The 8,469-nt window shown below is 38.2% G+C and overlaps 1 protein-coding gene across 21 annotated transcripts in view; it reads right to left on the bottom strand.

Moving 5' to 3' along the window:
- Positions 1-8,469, bottom strand: part of ADGRL2 (adhesion G protein-coupled receptor L2) — a 179,634-nt gene that overhangs the window by 95,816 nt on the left and 75,349 nt on the right. The window lies entirely within an intron of this gene.

Raw genomic sequence — 8,469 nt, 5'->3', positions numbered from 1 at the left:
GCACCTCCCAGAGTCTTGTTCCAGATGAAATCGATGCTTTCACCATTCCTCTTTCTTAGGGAAGGAAGAAGCAAACTGGTAGCGCTTGAACATTTCTTATTAAATGCAAACCAAGAGGTGCCTGCAAGAACCACAGCAGCGCCAGCGGCACAGTGGAGTGCCTGCCCGCCGCTCCCTGGCCTCCCCCTGCCCACCTTCCCCCCTCCCCAGGCACCCGGGAATTAACAAACCCAGCGCTGACACCTGACATCACTACTGCTAAGCAGACACTAATGACTTTTTTCTTTCCCCACCCCCTTCTCCTACTTCCCTGTGGGCAGAAGTTGATAATAAACTCTGTGTATGGCACTGGCACTCTTACTGGGGAGAAATAATACACTCTGCAATTCCACCTCTTCTCTGCCCATCTCTCTCGGAGGGTAGATCAATGGTGAGGCCTACATTTTCTCTCCACCTCCCTCAGACAAAAGGTTAATAAACCACTCAGCATTTGCTTTTCGTGGAAATTATATGTGTGGGTTAATTAGCATTTCCTCGGTAACACATTAATACCATTGTGAGTTCTCAACACCAGGTTGTTCCAGAGACTTATTATACAAGTTTAACCCAAAGGCAGTTGAGGATTCATTAATTTTAGGACTGAAGAAATAATTCTGGCTATGACTACTGCTGTAACTTGGCCTAGAACTGAGCACAGACAGAATACTGCATCGTATCAGGAGCATGACCAGGAACTGAGCGACCTAGTTAGAAGCTTTTGTTCTCTTCTGAGATCACTGGCAGCAGGTCTTCATGCTTTAGGACAATTTATATTTGACTGAGGTTGGAGGATATGTATCTAACACCAGCATCAGGCTATTCTAGAACAGCATTTTGCAGGATTTCTTGCACCTTCCCCAAGCAAATTATTGACAGGAGGGGCAGAGCAGACCCCTTCAGCCTGAAGCTTAGGGTGGCCTCAGAAGAGATAAACACTCACCTATCCTCTGTCAAGCACAGAAGACACTCCCCAAGTTTCCAGCTCCTTGTGTAAGCACACCTGCACAGGCGTATTTTTGTGTAAAAGGTGGGAGATGGCACCAGCAGCGAAACCAGAACCACTCCCAGCAGGTTCACCTTAGAAAGATGTTAAGTCCAGGAAACAAGTGTTGACTTCCAGATCTCAGATGGAAGGAGATGCCTGCAAGTAGTCCTGAGCGCTAACTCAGATCTAAGTCCCAGAAAAACACCTTTCCTACTGGCTAGCAGTGGACAGCTCCAGGTCAGGCCACCAGTGACTCTGGATCCCACTTGCAGTACCACCAAATGTGCAAGGAGCACAGTGATCTTAAGAGTGTGGGACCACATACCTAACATTAAGCAAGAACAAAACTGAACATATAATGACACAATCTCCCATGCTAATGTTGAAAATGTCTAATACGGCTTCTGGAATTATCAATTATTTACTGATAAAGTGATATTGAAAAGAAAAAATGCAAAGATTAACTGTATACATATATATGCCCCAAAAAGAGGCCAAACCTAAAAATACACCCCATACAGTATCTCAAACAATCTGTACAGTCGTTTTTATATGACTCGATTATATATCCAGGAGGGCATCACACAGTTTCAGAGCAAGGCATCTGCCAAACTAATGAGAGCCCAAGAGTCACAACAACAGCACAAATAAGCACTAAAAAAAAAAATCCCCAAGCTGTAAGTAGACTCTACTGTCTAAAACTGCAGGTGCTTAGGAAGAAATTATTTCTTAACTGTAACATAAACATTTACAAAAGATGACTTTTTCTTCATCTGGTGTTCATCAGAAACTTTTGCTCAAGTCTCAAAGCAGCAGCCCACAAATTTTGCATCTTCCAGCACAAAGAAACAAAGGGTGTGTCACCGGGGACGAGAAAAAGAAAACCTTAAAGAGCTGGCTCAGAGTAACTAAATACTTCAAATCTAAATTTTAGTCACTTCAACATGTTTGGAAGCGATACAGGTTGGCCAAGAGCCATCTTCAACCCAACAAGTGTACCTCACCAGCTGGCATGACACAGACAAGAGCCCCCAACACCTCAGGAGGGAACAGTCGGGAACAGATCGGGTGAATTAATGTGGCACTCCAGGTTGCATGCCTGGGCAAAACTGTTTGTTCTTCGGCTCCCATTTCAAAATCAGACAGTATTTAAACTGCTTGTTGTTCAGCTCGGATTCCAAAATCAGTGTTTATGTTTTATTGTTTTACAGTTTGACAAGATCAAGCACAATTAGCTTATAAAATATTATAGTGCCTTTCTTCAAGGTTGAAGGAGGGTGAGGAAGCACAACGTAACATCAAGTAGTTACACACTTGGGCAGCTCTGGGTACACTCAACTTTTATGCCATAGTATACTCCAGCAGCTGTTCAAGTTACTATGTAAACCAAGACAAATAAAACTGTACAGTCAACATCAAAGTAAACCTTGCCCACATTTAGAAAACCTGGCCAGGCCGGCTGCAATGCCGCATTTCTGCTGCACTGGGAAGGGCAGGACTGCGGGACGCAGGTATGCAGCTGGGGCTGCGACAGTTTACTTATTGTAAACGTTACTGATTTGTTTGTTGGGCTTTTTTAAATATTTTTTTGGAAAAGTTTTCTTGGATCCACACTGAAGTTTCTGATCAGAGAAGGCTGAACACACCAGCCAGGAGGTAGGATTTCAAACAAGGGAGGAGAGAGTATCAGAACTGTCCTCTGCTGGGATGCCGATGGGTTTCGAGGCCCCTCTCAAAAAAAAAACCACACCAAAAAAAATTGGTTTGTGCAAGAGCTTGTGGGCTGCTGCGAGTCGCAGGGAGCATCCGGAGGCAGAGGGGCTCCGCCTGGGAAGCCTGCAGCTCCTCTGAGACGAAACGTCTATTACAACAGTACAGAAATGGCTCAGAATCTATGAATTTCCATCACATGGGGTACCAAAATCAATCCAACAGAGGGTGAAGAGGTGATTTATGTGTAAGTACCTACAGCAGGGAAAAGCTTGCTAATAACCATCCTCATAAACACAGCAAGCGAAGGCAGAGGCAAGCACAACACAGCACAAGGACACCAGGAGCTGTGCATGTTTAGAAGCATCCTGCTTTCAAGCAATGAGGAACACTCACCGTCCTTTGAACACAACAAGCAGTTCCTTCTGACCAGTTCTGAAATTCAAAGTCCATCCAGGATACACGCTTGACATATGCATGTATAATATAAATCCCTGAACTTCTCTGTAGAGGACAACCAACCAACCAGTCAGCCTTATCCAGGATTCGAGAAGGCTACTTTTTGGGGAGCGAGTGTTAGACAGTCCCAGAGGTTTTTTGTTAAATTATCAGATTAAGGATCTTTCAGTGGAGTGGTGGAGCCCACCACTCCTGATAATGAAGTTAAAGAAAAAAAAAAGACAGCAGAAAATAGCAAAGAACATCAGAATTACCTTTCCTTAGTTATTTAACATAAGACATATTTTAGTATAGTTTATAGCTACAGCTAAGTAATTCAAACACTATCAGTATTTTAAGAGATACCAATCAGTGTTCATAAAATATTTTTTGATACACTTTAGTGTTATCTGTTTTTTTAAATGTATGCATGAGCATTTCAATTATTCCTAAAATTGGGGAAAATATAAATGAGAAAATTATTGTTATTCTACATTATTTTTCACAAAAAATGTAAATTCAGACACAGACTATCAATCTTAAAGAGACAACACTGTTTTTACAAAGCTTAGTCACTTACGTTTATTTCTATTTTCTCAGTAGAAAGAGACTTCTATGAACAGGACTGCCTCAACACCTGGCTCCAGATCTACACTGAAAATCCACAAGTGCATGCAAGCAGTTGTTCTGTAAGATCTCCGTTTATTTTCTAGCAATTACTACTTGCTACTTAGAATGACGCATTATTGGATTACCCATTCCAATTGCTTATTAAAGCACGAACAGGGTATCTTCAAGCCTGTCATAGACATAATCCTGGGGGTGCCTCTTCTGGTCTCTGGACGACACCACACACAGCCCAAAACATCAGCGCTACATTACCCTTTCAGTTGCATGAGGTACCTTCGAGCTAATAGCCCAATTAATCATGAGGATGTACTTGAAAAGGAAGTTGAAATCTTGTTTGGATAATGAAGCAGAGATTATAAGATGCCTAAGAAAAAATGTGCCATACAAGCACAAATTGAGCATGTTCATTATTGTGGTACGATACACTTATCAGAACTTTAAAAAAAAAATTAATTGCCAAAATCTTAATTATCATTTTACAGACTAACAACTGCAGGTACAAATGGAGGTAGACAGACAAAAGGGTCTAAGGAATCTAATAGGGTCAAACTGCATGCTGTTGAGAACCCACACAAATTAGTTTTTTTATTTATAGTTATTAGCTCCACAAAAATGCTCCAAAAATGGCACCTTCTTTTACACATAGATTGAAGAGGTTGAAAATTAAGAGGAAAATGTCTTTCTAAGTGAAGACATAGCACATTTTAATATTATTGACCCACAACTGTAGAGCCTAAAAATCCATTTTATAGTCTTTCTTCAGAGTTTCATTGTACAGTAAAGAACATTTGAGCCCTGCCATGTGAGGCAATGGACCCTGGTGAAGATGGAGAAGGGACACGTCCACAAACTCACCCTGATGATGTCCTCCCACAAAACATTTTACATCTGCATTACTTGTTTCATAAATTTAAGGACTTTGCAAATACAGAGTAAAAAATAATCTTACATGATTTTGCAGTTTGCATTTACATCCAGTCAAGTGATAATTTCTTTTCTTGTCTATTTTTTGTCTATTCTTACTGCTACATTTTTAAGTAATTTTTTAATTTATTCATTAGATTAAAATAGTCAAACCTCATTATCTACTTTCTCTGAATTTACTTTCAAATACAAATGTGTCTGTATTCCAGTCACTTCAGTTACTGTAGTTATAATTGTCTGTACTCCAGTAGTCCAGTTACTCCATGAAACTGTTAATATAATCATTAAAATGGGAGAATATGGAGGACCTGAATTTTTTTCCTGCTTAGGCAGTGAGCAGTCCTAATCACATAGAAGTCTTGGTTTATTATATTTTCAACACCACCCACCCCTCATTATGACCACACAAATAACTGTGTTTCAACATCTGAATCAAACTTTCACAGCTGCTATGAGTGATGAACACTGAATACCTTTTTTGCGTGACCAGATGCCAACCTACTGTAACTCTGGATGAAGTCACTGTGCTACTGAGTAATCAAAAGACAATAGCCTGACCTTTTCCGAACTGTTATCCAATTCACAAATAAAGAGCATTAAAAGAGATTACAGGAAAGCCTGAAAGTCCTCAGCATTATACCTGTTTATGTTTCTGTTAGCTCTGAACACATAAACAGAGGTAGGAATTAGTGGAGGCACGAAATGCTTGTCAGTTCTAGGGTTCATATGAATGTTTTCAGGCTCTCAGGAAAACAGGAGATATTTACACAAAGTCATAAAAATGAATCTTAATAAGAGAAAGCTAACACTGATTTCATGGCTAGTGAAGTCATTGCAATTAAACTTGTTCTAATTTAATGAGGATCTGGTCTGAAATATTTCACCTGCAGGAATAAACAACTAACATGATGTTTTAATTTTATTCTTTTGATTTAATTTAATTTCAGGTGGTGTTGTTGTTTTTTGGGTTTTTTTAAGGAAACAAAACTTTACAAAATCAGATCTCTTAAACTACCTAAAGAAAAGAGCATCAGCCTACTTAAATGGGCACTATATTCTGCACTCACATATAGTCTCACAGAGGCTGGGAGGCTCTACTTTCATGGATAAGCACATCCTAAAGAGATTACAACATCTTAGGCAGAAGGCTATTGAGTTACAGTGTGGATTAAATTACAGAATTTGGTAAGTGTGTAGTATCATATATCAGCACATCCACCAGTTTAGTTCAGGAGATAAATTACTAAAACTATGCAAGAAACTGAATAGCCTCTTATGACAGTTTGATGCATTATTGATTTTTTTTCCACTTTTATTTCCAAAACAAATTTCATTTAATTTTCATTATTTAATTCCCAGGCAATTCACAAACTTTTTTGGTTGTTGAATTTCTTTGTGCAGAACACGTTTAAGTAACTTGAGTGGAAAATTCTGTCATAACCACACTTTTTCCTTCTAACTATTGGCAATTATTCTCCCAACACACTGACAGCGTTACAATCAACTTAATTTTTATATACAAAAACTGGAAAAAAAAAAATTTACAGGAACAGACAGTTATCAGTACTCCAACATTCCTAGTTACTACTCATCCAAAGCAATAATTATCCCTTGATTCAGCTTACCAGGAAGTCACCTGTTTAATTTTTGTCCTTCTGTTTTAATGAAGGTTTCATAATACAATTTCTGCCTTTTCATTTCAGTTGCTTACAAAGGATATTTTAATGCTAAAATAAAATGATCTATACTAGATGAGCCAAAAAGCTCATTATTCGTACCTCAGGCAAGCAGAGCAAAGAAGGTAACTCTTTTAAGCACTCAGTCCTGTTAAATCTTAGGAAAAAAAATAATATTTCTAGGATATTTGTATACTACAGAGTAATATGAAGCAAGCCAAACTATAATAATGAAGAATAACCAATTTAAGTATTTATAAAAATATGTCTCTTTATGGGAACCGCTCAAACATAACCCAAGAAAGAAAAAAACTATATTCAGCCTCTGGGAACTTTTGCTAGACACATTGTTTTACATTTATATTAGATCATAAAACGTAATTGATATTTTCTGAAAAAATGTTTAAGTTTGATGAGGAAAAGCTGCTTCAGCTGTAAGCTCATGCTGGTCAACCAGAATGCAATACTGTCACCTACATATACATTTTGTATTTGCAAAAAGCGAAGTACTTGTTAGAACCAAAACTGAACTACTAGTAACAGGGAAACCAGGACAATTAGCACAGTCAAAGTTACTCCTAATCTGTAAGAATATAAAGCTATAGGTGTGTATTTTAAGACAGAAAGAACGTCTGGCAAAACCATTATAATATTTTTTGCCTGCTAAGAGAAATATTGCGAAATATATTTTACCAGCCCATGTTCAGACTGTACAACGATAAGGCCTAATTGTTTTGCATAGAGGAATCTGGGATCCCAAGATTTCCTTCTACCTCTAATAAACTATTGTTCAGTTCATTCAGTAATGGAATATTCTACTTGGGTCAATGCTGGCAGCTCAGGCAAACAAAAGAAGCCTTTATGCTCCATCTAGATGTTGCAAGGTGCTTATTCAATTTCTTCTGCATCAGGAGCACTGTTCCTTACCTAATATGTATACATTTGCTGAGTGTTATTCAGCCTTTGTTGCTTCTGACCCTCACTTGGCATTTAATTCCCAGTCCACCAGGGTATTCATGCTTGATGGCACTGATGCACACACTGAATGCTTTATTTATTTAATGGTACAGGGAATGAAGCTATAAACTGTATTAGACAATATCCTGTTTAAAGATGCCAATGGTCGATGTCACAGCATTACTGACCCACGTCTACGGTGGTGAATATGTCATTGGAATTTAGAGGACAGTATGTAATGATTACAGATCAACACTGCAATAAGAAAAGAATATGGTTTCAATTCAAAATCCTATTTAACGGGGTTTTTTTCAGAAATATCATTATAGTATTGAAAAGGTTATGCATGGGTTTATGTTCCATATTTTTTAAAAATGCACATCAGTCTTCACTGTTAGTGGCAAAGCATTTTTCCTGAAAATACTGAAATCCCTAGTAAAAAATGCTGATACTACAAGGAAATTTAAGATATATGCCTGTGTAGTTAATGCAGAATCGTATTAAAGCATAAATCACTAGAAAGCCGATTGCAAACAATTCACGCACAATTTGGTAACTAGTGAAGAAGAATACTGACCTTTAGTCAGTTAAACAACTTTGTCATTTATAACAATAGAAATAATTTCACCTACACTGGTATGGTATCATCTTTCTCCTAGTTAAGCTAAGGTTTTCAAACCAGCGAAACTTATGAATGTTATTCAAATACTCAGAAGGTCCATTGCCTAAAACCAAACAAACAGTATTTGACCAAAATATGATGGAAGTGACCAACACAGGTATGACCTACTGAAATCTCCCTATTCAAATACACTGACTAAAGGGAAATAGCAGATAAATGCTAATAGGCAACAACAGCAAGAGGTATTTTAGGGGAACTTAAAATTATTCTGGAAGCCTGGGACCTAAGATCCATAACAGCCTATATCATCTGTTGTTTTTAATTATGTCTTTTAAAAAAGCTCCCCTGCTGTGTTTCTGAAATACTAAATGGCCTCTGCAGCTACTTGGCATAACTCCTTCTAATTCATGATTACAAGATGGTATTTTCAGACTATTCCCTCTTTCCCAGCAACTACTTAAATGGAAAGAAAAAAAAAAAAAAAAGTC

This window comes from Falco rusticolus, chromosome 11 (assembly GCF_015220075.1).
Source record: "Falco rusticolus isolate bFalRus1 chromosome 11, bFalRus1.pri, whole genome shotgun sequence".
Classification (NCBI taxonomy): domain Eukaryota; kingdom Metazoa; phylum Chordata; class Aves; order Falconiformes; family Falconidae; genus Falco; species Falco rusticolus.
This window is presented reverse-complemented; position numbering and strand designations above follow the sequence as displayed.